At 38.6% G+C, this 12,865-nt stretch overlaps 1 protein-coding gene and 1 pseudogene across 1 annotated transcript in view; one reads left to right on the forward strand and one right to left on the reverse strand.

Annotated features, from left to right (window-relative positions):
- The window catches only part of GPC3 (glypican 3), an 827,003-nt gene that overhangs the window by 224,470 nt on the left and 589,668 nt on the right, over positions 1–12,865 (reverse strand). The gene's annotated exons all lie outside the window — the stretch shown is intronic.
- Positions 8,767–9,823, forward strand: LOC118636274 (annotated as a pseudogene).

The raw sequence follows: 12,865 nt of genomic DNA on the forward strand, positions 1-12,865 counted from the left end.
GACTTCTGGAAACAAGAAAAATTCCTAATTGACTTTCTAACCCTACAACTCAAATAACAAGAAAGTAAAAAAAAAAAAAAAAACCAAGAGCAAGTAGAATGAAAGAAATAGTGATTGTTGGAGCAGAACTAAATGACATAGAAACTAAATAAACAATTCAAAAGATCAATGAAAAAAGAGCTGATTCTGATTCCAAAATGGCGGCAGAGTGAACGGAAGCTACACAAACCATCTCCCAGAACCAAACTGGAATTACAACTATAACACAGACAAATCGACGGGAAAAAGCAATAGAAAGGAAGCTTGCAAGGACCATATAACCAGGGACATTGACTTGATCCTGGTAGGATTGTGAAGGCAGGAGGGGGGGCTGGGAGCCCACAGACAGCAGCGGCCTTAGCTGTGAGCAGCGCCCTCGGATTCAACTGTGAAGAAGCTCCACAGCCCAGAGCCAGGACAGAGGCTAAAATAGCCATAGCCACTCACCTAGGGCTCCAGCAGAGGGAGGACAGACTGGACTGGAACTGTGTGGAGACACTCAGAATTTAGAGGGGGCTCAGAGCTTTCGCTGAGTTGCAGCCATGCAGGACTGTGGTCATCTTACTCCGTCCCAGGGCCCTGGGGAGAGGTGGCTGCTGCTCCCTCAGAGATTCAACCCCACCCGGTGGGCCATTAAAATGCTAATTGAGACTCACTAACAACCAGCATCTGCCCCACCTCCAGAAATACCCTTATGCTGAGCACCTGAGAGAGTTTTTCAATCAACTGACAACCCAAAACTCTTCAATTAACCTCGACTGCTAGCCTCCAGGCAAAAAGCTAGAGGATAACAGTACCTTTCCTGGGCTAGCAACTTTAAGCAGGAAAGTAAGACTTGACAGTGGTGTTTAACATGGGTTCTCCCTTGCTCATTTAAACCCAGGAGAGGGAACCACAAACAGAAGAATACCAACACCCACAGGGGAAATTTGACAGACTTCAAAGCCCACTGTGATAGCCAAAATGGTGAAACACATCAACAAAAGCCAAATGAAAGAACAAGAGACCTCCACTGAAGATGAGATCAATGTGCAGGAGTTAGGCAGGTTAACAGAGCTAGAATTCAGAGCAATGATCTTGAGGAAGCTCAAAAGCATGAGGAAGGACATAGAGATGCTGAAAATAAACCAATTGGAAATTAAAAACCACCAAGAAGAGATCAAAAATGAAATATCAGGAATGAAGAACACATTGGAAAGTCCAAAAAGCAGAGTAGAGAAAGCTGAGAACCGGATCAAAGAATTAGAAGACAAGGTAGAAAAAAATCAGAAAACCGAAAGGAAAAAATGATTGAAAAATGGGAAGACAGCTTAAGAGAACTGTGGAACAACTAGAAACGTAATAATATTCGCATCATAGAAGTCCCCGAAGAAGAAAAAAATGAGCAAGGGTTAGAGAATATATTTAAAAATAAAATGGTAACAGAAAACTTCCCTAATTTGGTGAAGGAAGAAAGCATTCAAGTTCAAGAAGCACAGAGAACCCCAAGTCAGAAGAACCCAAACAGGTCCATACCAAGACACATAGTAATTAAAATGCCAAAAATTAAAGACAAAGAGAGAATCCTAAAAGCAGCAAGAGATAAGGAACAGGTTACTTACAAAGGAAACCCCATAAGGCTCTCAGCTGACATCTCAACAGAAACACTACAGGCCAGAAGGGAATGGCATGAAGTAATTAAGGCCATAAAAAACAAGGACCTGAATCCAAGATTACTATATCCAGCAAGGCTGTCATTCAAAATAGAAGGTTAAATAAAGAGCTTTTCAGACAAAAAAAAAGGCTAGGACAATACATTAACACCAAACCATCACTGCAAGAAATGTTGAAAGGACTGCTGTAATTAGTAGAAGAAATAGGAAGAAAAATATAACCAAAGTAAACAAAAATGGCAATAAATAAGTACATATCAATAATCACCTTAAATGTAAATGGATTGAATGCTCAGATAAAAAGACACAGAGTAGCTGATTGGGTAAGAAAGCATGACTCATCTATATGTTATTTACAAGAGACCCACCTCAAAACAAAAGACTCACATAGGTTAAAAGTGAAGGGATGGAAAAAAATGTTCCAAGCAAACAGAAAGCAAAGAAAAGCCGAGGTAGCAATAATCATATCTGATAAAATAGATTTCAAAATGAAGGCCATAACTAGAGACAAAGAAGGCCACTACATAATATTGAAAGGATATATCCAAACAGAAGATATAACGTTGATAAACATATATGCGCCCAATATAGGAGCACCAAAATATATTAAAAATATTCTGGAGAACTTCAAAGGAGAAATCGACAGCAATACATTCATAGCAGGGGACTTCAACTTCCCGTTGACAACACTGGATTGATCCTATAGACAAAAAATTAGCAAGAAAACAGAGACTCTAAGTGAAGCACTAGACTAAATGGATTGAATAGATATCTATAGAGAATTACACCTCAAATCTACAGAATTCACATTCTTCTCAAGTGCACATGGGACATTCTCCAAGATAGAACACATGATAGGACTCAAACTAAATCTCTACAAGTTCAAGAAGATTGAAATCATATCAAGCATCTTCTCAGATCACAATGGCATGAAACTAGAAATCAACTGCAACAAGAACATGCAAGGACATTTGAACACATGGAGGCTAAATAGCACGTTATTAAACAATGAATGGATTACCGAGGAAATCAAGGAAGAAATTAAAAACTTCCTGGAAACCAATGAAAATGAACACACAACAACACAAAATCTGTGGGATGCAGCAAAAGCAGTTCTGAGAGGGAAGTTCATAGCAATATAGGCCTACCTCAAAAAACAAGAAAAAATTCTAATTGACTGTCTAACCTCACAACTTAAAGAATTAGAAAGCAAACAAAAAGAAAACCCCAGAGCAAGTAGAAGGAAGGAAATAGTAAAGATCAGAGCAGAAATAAATGACATAGAGACCAAAAAAACAATTCAAAGTATCAATGAAACAAGGAGCTGGTTTTTTGAAAAGATAAACAAGATTGATGGACCCAAGAAACAAAGAGAGAGAACCCAAATACACGAAATCAGAAATGAAAGAGGAGAAGTAACAACCAACACCACACAAATACAATAATTCGATAACAGCTACTATGAACAACTATATGGCAACAAATTCGACAATCTAAGCTAAATGGACAAATTTCTAGAAATGCACAGTCTCCCAAAACTGGACCCCGAAGAGATAGAAAACTTGAACAATAAACAACTAAGGAAATTGAAGAGGTAATCAAGACTCTCCCAACAAACAAAAGCCCAGGCCCGGATGCTATCATGGGGGAGTTTTACCGAACATTCAAAAAAGAACTAACACCCATTCTCCTCAAACAATTTCAAAAAATTCTAGAAGAAGGAAGACTTCCAAACTCGTTCTATGAGGCCAGTATAATTCTAATTTGAAAACCAGAAAAAGACACTACAAAGAAAGAAAACTACAGGCCAATTTCCCTGATGAACATAGACGCCAAAATCCTGAACAAAATACTAGCAAATCAAATCCAGCAATACATCAAAAAAATTATTCACCATGACCAAGTGGGATTCATTCCAAGGATGCAAGGCTTGTACAATATTTGCAAATCAATTAATGTGATACACCACATAAACAAAATGAAGAATAAAAACCACATGATCATATCAATAGATGCTGAAAAAGCATTCAGCAAAATCCAGCATCCATTTCTGATAAAAACGCTCAGCAATGTAAGAATAGAGGGATTATATCTCAACATAATAAAAACCATATATGAAAGACCTATAGCCAACATTATACTCAATGGGCAGAAAATAAAAATATTTCCCTTAAAAACAGGAACAAGACAGGGATGTCACTTTTGCTACTCTTATTTAACATAATACTGGAAGTCTTAGCCACACAATCAGACATGAAGAAAAAATAAAAGGGATCCAAACTGGAAAACAGGAAGTGAAACTGTCATTATTTGCAGATGATATGATATTATACATAGAAAATCCTAAAGACTCCATCAAAAGTCTACTAGACTTAATAAATGCATTTGGCAATGTAGCAGGATACAAAATTAACGTCAAGAAATCGACGGCATTCTTGTACACCAATGATGAACTCTCAGAAAGAGAAACTGAAAAAACAATCCCATTTACCATCACGCCAAAAAAATTAAGATACCTAGGAATAAACTTAACCAAAGAAGTAAGGGACCTATTTGCAGAAAACTAAAGGACATTGAAAAAAAAATAGAGGAAGATATAAAAAAGTGGAAGCACATGCCTTGTTCATGGATTGGAATAATTAACATCATTAAAATGTCCATTCTACCCAAAGCAATCTATAGATTCAATGCAATCCTCATCAAAATACCAATGACATATTTCACAGAACTAGAGCAAATACTCCAAAAGTTTATATGGAACCAAAAAAGACCCTGAATAGCTACAGCAATCTTGAAAAAGAAGAACAAAATAGGAGAGATCACAATATCAGATATCAGTTTATACTACAAAGCCATAGTAATCAAAACAGGCTGTTACTGGCACAAGAACAGGCATAAAGATCAATGGAACAGAATAGAGAACTCAGAAATTGACCCAAGTCGTTATGCTCAATTATTTGACAAATGGGGCCAGAGCATAGAACGGAGTAAAGGCAACCTCTTTAATAAATGGTGATGGGTAAAATGGACAGCTACATGCAAAAAAAAAAAAAAAAATGAAGCTAGACCACTCTCTTACACTATACAGAAGAATAAACTCAAAATGGGTAAAAGACTTAAATGTGACTCATGAATCCATAAAAATCGTAGAAGAAAATGCAGAGAACAAAATTTCAGACATCACACGCAGCAGAATTTTCACTGATACAATGCCTAAGGCAATAGAAACAAAGAAAAACAGAAACAGATAGGATTACATCAAACTAAGAAGCTCCTGCACAGCAAAAGATACGATCATCAAAATGGAAAGGGAACCCACTATATGAGAGAGCATAATTGCCACGATACATCAGATAATGGGTTAATTTCCAAAATATATAGAGTGCTCATACAACTCAACAAAAGGAAGACAAAGAACCCAATTATAAATGGGCAGAGGACCTAAATAGACACCTCTCCAAGCAGGACATATGAAAAAATGATCAACGTCACTAATCATTAGAGAGATGCAAATTAAAACAACTATGATGCATCACTTGCCAGAATGGCTGTCATCGACAAATCATCAAACAATAAGTGCTGACAAGGGTGTGGAGAAAAGGGGACTCTAGTACACTATGGTGGGAATGCAGACTGGTGCAGCCACTATGGAAAAAAATATGTTGTTTTATCAAAACATTAAAAATTAATCTGCCATTTGATCCAGTGTTCCCACGTCTAGGAATATATCCTTAGAAGCCTGAAACACCAATGTGAAAGAATATATGTACCCTTATCTTCATAGCAGCACTGTTTATAGTCGCTAAAGTCTGGAAACACCCCAAGTATCCATCAATAGATAAGTTTATTAAAAAGCTGTGGTACATGTACACAATGGAATTCTATGCAGCTGTAAGAAAGAAAGATGTCTTATCCTTTGAGACGACATGGAAGGACTTGTAGAGTATTATCCTAAGCCATACAAGCCTTTCAGAGAAAGAGAAATATCACATGATCTCACTTATTTGTGGAATATAATGAACAAAACAACTAAGGCACGAAATAGAGCCAAAGACATGGACGTGGGGTACAGACTGAGAAACCTTAGAAGAGATGGGTGCACAGAAGAGATAAACCACAGAATTTATATGCATGTATGTGTAAACAAGTACATAGATAATAATGCTGGGGTGGGGGGCAGCCAGATTGGGAAGTGGGTTTTAATGGGGGAAAAAAAGGAGAAACATCTGTAACAAAAATACAAAAAGAAAGAAAGAAAAGTAATAAAAAGTAATAAAACTGCATTTATTTAAAAATGCTCTGTCACTCGGACTTTTCATTAATTTAAACATATGCTTCCAACTCTCAATATATTTCCTTATCCAGGGTCAATTGGTTTATTCAGCAGCATGGACCAAACTTGTTTAAAGATACAATTTGTGGAGCTAGGTAGATTTGCTTAAGAAAAAAAAAATAAAAAGTAATATTTCTGGAGAGATGTTTAGAGAGATACTTCAAGAAGCTGCCAACGGGGCTGTGTTTGTAACAAGAGCCCAGTAATGATGTATTAATTAGCCAACATTTAATCAGGGTAGAACTTCCCTCCATATTTTATCTAAGTTTCTACATTAACATCTAGGAGGTTATGGAGGATGCTTCATAATTTTCAAAGATATTTCATATATGTGTATGTGTGTGTTTGTTTGTTTGTTTGTTTTGAGACTCACAACCCTATGAGGAAGGCAGGGGAGGCATTAATTTCACCATTTTACAGAAGGAGAAAACAAAACAGAGTTTAACTAACCTGCTCAAAGGTACACAGACATACCATGGTAAGCTAGATCTAGTACTCAGGTTTGTTAACAACAGGTTAGTTCATCCATTTGTCAGTTCATCCATTGAATTCAATAATACATGTATGGGGAGTCTACTCTCTGCCAGGTAAACTAACAAAGAGTAAATTTAGATAGAAGACAGAGTACTTGTCTTGAAGGAGCTAGTGGAAGAACAGAGACACACATGTAATACAGGGTCACTGGTGATATGCTAGAGGAACACCTACCTGCTGAAGAGGATCTTAACCCAGACTAGGGCACCAAGCAGGAGGATGCAGGCTCCTCAGAAGAGATGCCATCAAGTTAAGGTTAAGTAGGGGTAAGCCAGACCAACAGCACCTTTTCTGGCCCTTTCTAGGGTGGTCTTTGTTTTAGTCCTCCCTAATATATTTGGAGATTAGATTTCCAGCCTGAGTTCTTGTGTAGCACCACCCCCTACATGTCCCTCCAACACAATGCTGGTATACCCCAATGTCAAGTGAGAATGGCCTACTCTGGCTTCTGTTGAACAGGAACTCATTCCAGCCCTGGGCCTGAAGCTGTTCCTCCAAGCAAAAAGGGGGACAAAATGGGCAAATGAGTGGTTCAAACCAGGGTGGTTTAAAATCCATTTGACGTATGGATCAGCAAAATATGAAGGGGCAAAAAATAGGAAGCTGCTGTGACCCTGGAGTTACAAATTAAAGTAAAATTTCCTTCACAGGGAAATAAAACTTCATTGTAAAGGTAACAAACCCAAGAATCAAAGCCAAACTCATTTAAAAGAATAAAATTCACTGGCTTGAGAAATTGGGAAATCACAATTAATTTGAATGATCTCTCTCATTTTCCATAAAGGTTAACCAAAGGGTAACAGAAAGGACTTTAGAACATAGGTCAACTAGATTTGGCCTGCAATTAGACCAGTTCTGGTTTCCAATGGAAGTAATTTTGGAAGACTGCCTGGGTTAATCACTATGAAGAAGTCTTAGGAGGAACTGTTGAAACTCTTTCCTATAAAACGAGATATCAAAGGAAGGAAAGCCAGCCAGTACATACCCTTAGATGCAAATAACTCTCAATTGATCCCCAGGAGATCCAGATGGACACCTTTTGCACCAATCAGGACCAGGGATGGGGATTTTGATGTTTTTGCAGAAGAGAGAAGAAATAAGATAAAAATGAGAGGGAGTGGGTGAAATTGTGTTCCTTCAGAATTAAGGAATAGATCATTGGAGGCGGCTAAAATCAGGCCTAATTCTATTTCCAGTAAAGAATTACAATGGCTGTTTTTCTTGACTAGTTTTATTGAACAGTAGCAATACTAGCTTTCATCTCTTGAGGGCCTACTGTGTTCCTGGCACTATACCCTACATTTCACAATCTCTGAATCCTCTCAACAATCCTTTAAGGTAGAAGTTAATAATTCCACTGTACATAACAAGAACTGAGGCTCAGATAGAAGAAAGCTAATATATCCTGGAGCAGAAATCCCCTAAAGTTGTGGGCTGAAACCTGCTACTTTGATGCTTTTTATAATTGACATGCAACTTTGAAATTTGCCTCTGTGTGCTTTTTGTCAACCCCAACTCCTTGGCTATATTTCTATCAGTAAAAATCATTGGAGAAGCTCAAGCAATATTTTGTATTTGCTTAAGTATAGAAGGAAAGGGCAAAAAATGGGAGAGTTGAGTTACTTTTCAAGGAGTTCCCAAAAGCTCATACCCTGTAGGAAGAACTGGGTTTGGTGGCACTAAAGAAGAGGCACCCGCTAGCCATTTTCTGTGGCCTGCAGGGAAGAAAAACCACCATTACAACCACAAAGGTCACAACACTAAAAGAGCTGGAGGAGTCTAAGAGCAGGGCCACAGCAGGAGGCTCCCAAGAAAGAGGCTTCTCTAACAAAACTCTCCCTTTCCTTCAAACTCCTAGTCTCAAGAGTCTGTTTGCTTTGATGCACAGTGACCAACTACCAGCAATAACTGTTCTGGGTCAGAGTAGTTGGATGAATATATTTCAGGTATGCTTTGTTTGTGTAGGTCAGAGGTGTTCTGATGAAGTGGCACTGGTAAAACTAAAGGAGACTGATGACCTGCCTTATCAGGAAAGTTCAGATTTGTCCTGCCAAGCAGCCATGTTTCAATCAATTCTCCATTTACCTTTTATGCTCTCTGAGGGGTGAATATAAAGTAATGAGATTCCAAGTTCATAAATATCTACCATTTAAAGACAGTTTAAATGTCAAGGAAATTGTCACCTGGCAACATCCCACGCTGCCCATCATGTCCCTAAGCAGCAGCCTCTCGTGTCTCCCGACAAAAGTGCATTTCATTCTGAAAAAGTCTGTACACTCCATGGCTGTGATTGGAGCCCCATTCTCACAGGGACAGAAAAGAAAAGGAGTGGAATATGGTCCTGCTGCTATAAGAGAAGCTGGCTTGATGAAAAGGCTCTCCAACTTGGGCTGCCGCTGAAAAGACTTTGGAGATTTGAGTTTCACTCCAGTCCCTAAAGATGATCTCTACAACAACCTGATAGTGAATCCTAGCTCAGTGGGCCTCACCAACCAGGAACTGACTGAGGTAGTTAGTAGAGCAGTGTCAAGTGGCTACAGCTGTGTCACACTGGGAGGAGACCACAGCCTGGAAATTGGTACCATTAGTGGCCATGCCCGGCACTGCCCAGACCTTTGTGTGATCTGATGCCCATGCTGACATCAACATATCCTTCACCACTGCATCTGGATGTCTCCGTGGACAGCCAGTTTCATTTATCCTCAGAGAACTTCAGGACAAGGTGCCACAGCTCCCAGGATTTCCCTGGATCAAACCTTGTATCTCTTCCCCAAGTATCGTGTATATTGGTCTAAGAGATGTGGACCCTCCTGAACATTTTATTTTAAAGAATTATGATATCCAGTATTTTTCCATGAGAGACGTAGATAGACTTGGTATCCATAAGGTCATGGAACAGACATTTGACCTGCTGATTGGCAAAAGACAAAGGCCAATCCATCTGAGTTTTGATACTGATGCATTTAGCCCTACACTGGCTCCAGCCACAGGAACTCCTGTTGTAGGGGGACTGACCTATTGAGAAGGCATGTATGTTACTGAGGAAATACACAACACAGGGTTGCTGTCAGCATTAGATCTTGTTGAAGTCAATCCTCAACTGGCTACTTCAGAGAAAGAAGCTAAGGCTACAGCAGGCCTGGCAGTGGATGTGATTGCTTCAAGTTTTGGTCAGACAAGGGAGGGAGGGCACACTGTCTATGACCAACTTCCTACTCCCAGCTCACCACATGAATCAGAAAATGAAGAACGTGAGAGAATTTAGAAAATACTGTGTGCTGACACATTTTCGTCACAATGGCCATTCCAGAGTTGTGAGGGGACAGGTACTACATGGTTATCTGGTCAAAACTGCCTTAATGAGATCATTTGTGTATTCTCACAGTTGTCAAGTTTCCTTTCCCTCTCAATTTTGGTGACCAATAATACTACTGTAAATGTATTTTTTTTTTTGCAGTTCACAGGTTATTAATATGTTGGAGTACTATTAATTTATTTTTAAAAATGTCAAGGAAATAAACAGCCCTATTATTTCATACTCTCACCTCAAGTCGTAGGAGCTTGCTTGATCAGCCACCCCATTCAACAGTCTGGTTCCACAAGAATTATGAATATTTCCCAAAAATGTAGTTTATCTTTACAGGAAGAATGGCCTGTACCTTCTCATCCTTGCCCTGGACATTTACCTGACCTACTCAACCATGCTATAATGATGTGATAATATCAATAATAGCTATCATTTGTGAAGTGACTACGTGCCAGAGCACATCTTCAAAACAACCCTGTAGAATAGGTATCAGTATCCCCATGATCACAATTAAGGTAACAGAATTTTATATTAAATGACCTGCTCCACCCAAACAGTCAGTGTCTGAACCAAGATTATAATCTCCATCTGTATTATTCTAAAGATTGTATCCTTCCCAATATGCACCAATCACCTGGCTCTTGTTTCCTAGCTTTTCAGGCTCTTCACACTATAATTTTCAGCCTACATTACTGATGAGCAACTGGTTGAGAACAAACAACTGGCAGGCTGCAGTTACTGGCCATGTGCCCTCAAGGCTTTTCCCAAAGAACACGTACAAAAATGTTTTGAGGACTGCCAACATTAGGGAAATATGTACGACCTACCAAATCACCTGCTTTGAAGGAAGCAATGATTTTAAAGGGCATAGAAGCTCTAGTATGTTAAATTAATAATTTCTTAAAAGCAATTATAGTCCTTCAGACTCCTCTCCAATGTCTTCTCAGCTAAAATAGAAGAGCTCTGGAGCATGGCACAGTGATAGTAAGGGGAATGGGCCTTATCCCCTCCAGAAGCACATTTCAAAGAGGAAATTGTGAAGTAATGTGTAGTTGTTGAGGGTATGGATATGCTGGAACCTACCTTGGAGACCCCTAAATGCTCTCCATATAATTAAATGAGTCAATTGAATGCAAGTAGGACTGGCATAAGTACTAATACGACACAATCTGCTTAAAGTAATAAGCTAGCTAGCCTTCAACAGGAGGCTGCAGACATCACTGATGAGGCATGGAAATGTCTCCTCCTGCTACATTAGACATGACAGTTGACAAGTACAGCCCATCCTAAATGTGGCAGAGCATATTCAGCTGTCAGTCCGTAGGATAAATTAAATTTTCCTCACTCAGTTCTAAAGGTAGAGCTACTATATGTGACACCATAATCTTAAGGGGTAAATATCACTGTATTGCTATAGAGTAGTCCTGAAAATAGCTGTCACTACAGACTATTTTCAGACATATGTATGATGAAAAGTATACCTAGCTAAACCCTTAGAAGGATTATTACATGTTACACTCCAAACTTATTTGTCTTACCTTCCCAGGACTGGGGAAAAAATCTTTAGCTGCCATAAATGTTCTATGTTATACCAAACTAAGTTATTATCTACATAATCCATTATTCCTTCAAAGCCTTTCCATGAACAATTTTCACTTATTCAAAGTAGGAAAAATATGTAAACTGCCATAGCAGTATTATACTTCAGCATTTTCTTGTAGGGCATACACTCAGGCCAACATTGCAGGTCTCAAAATCCAAAAGAATAAACTGTCATGTTTCTGCTTCCACGAAAACAAAATGAAATGAAATCCAAAAATATCTGAGGGAAACCAAGAACTGTGGAGATAGCTATAAAATACTTTCTCTTTCCTCCCAGCCTTTTAAAAGCAGAGCATCTTGCAGGATAAGGGGCAAAGGAAGAACTAACCATGAGAAGAAAGAGCTGGGATTTTGAAGACTATACCTCAGTTTCTAACGCTCAAAACATCATGACGGGGGCACCTAAAAAGAGATACTGAGCCTTGGCTTCAGCATGGTTTTAGTCTGCCTTGTACCTACACAAGCTTGGAATCAAATGACTTTAGCACCTGACCCAACACCACTGAATATAATTTCTGTTCTCCATTGTTTACTTTCATTCCTATTGCCCTTTCCGCTTGGCTGTTTTTTATGTATTTGCTTCCTTATTGGTGTTTTCATTGGCCATCCTATATTTAAAGTTGTATATACACTGCCTTGAGCCACAATATAAATCTCAAAAACAAATAAATAAGCAAAGCCCAAACAAAAAATAATTAACAACCTATTTTAGCAAGAGATCTTGGGAGATATATAGCAATTGCTACATATCACTGGCCTGTTCTGATATGATTGGAATGAGCTTTGTATTTGTGTAATTGTATCTGAATATGTATACTCTCCAGCACATAGGTTTTTTCTTCATTTAATTAATTTACTACCAGATTGAGGATCTTGGGTGTCTTTCCATTTTACTAGGTAGACCAGGGGAAGACTTGTTAGTGCTGGAAATTGATCCTTTCCCCACTACCAAGTACTCAAAACAAAGTGTTCTTAAAATAAATGCATTATAAAAACAGAATCAACTATTATTCCTTACCCTTCCTAGATTATAGAGAAAAAATAAGCCAGTTTGCTCATCTTTCTCTTTTAAAAACTAATTTGTATGGGAATTGGGTGTTAAGGGTTCTCTTGATCACTTCCACTTGCTGAGATGCCACAGTGTCTTCCTCCAACCCAGCAGATGAGGAAAAAAGTCTACTTACTCTACTTTTCTACATCATCTAGAAGGTTTTGAGACAAGAACAAAACTTGAGAACTGAAAAAATCACTTTGAATATTCCTGCTTCTGATTTTCCAATTAAGTACAGAAATCCTGGACAGGCATTGTACACATTGAAAGACCTGTCTTATCAGTAGAAATAAGGGAGAATTCACAGTGACTGTGTGTGCACATAATTTCTTAGGTGAAATGGAGAC

The sequence above is a fragment of the Molossus molossus genome, unplaced genomic scaffold (genome assembly GCF_014108415.1).
Source record: "Molossus molossus isolate mMolMol1 unplaced genomic scaffold, mMolMol1.p scaffold_m16_p_2, whole genome shotgun sequence".
NCBI classification, from domain to species: Eukaryota; Metazoa; Chordata; class Mammalia; order Chiroptera; family Molossidae; genus Molossus; species Molossus molossus.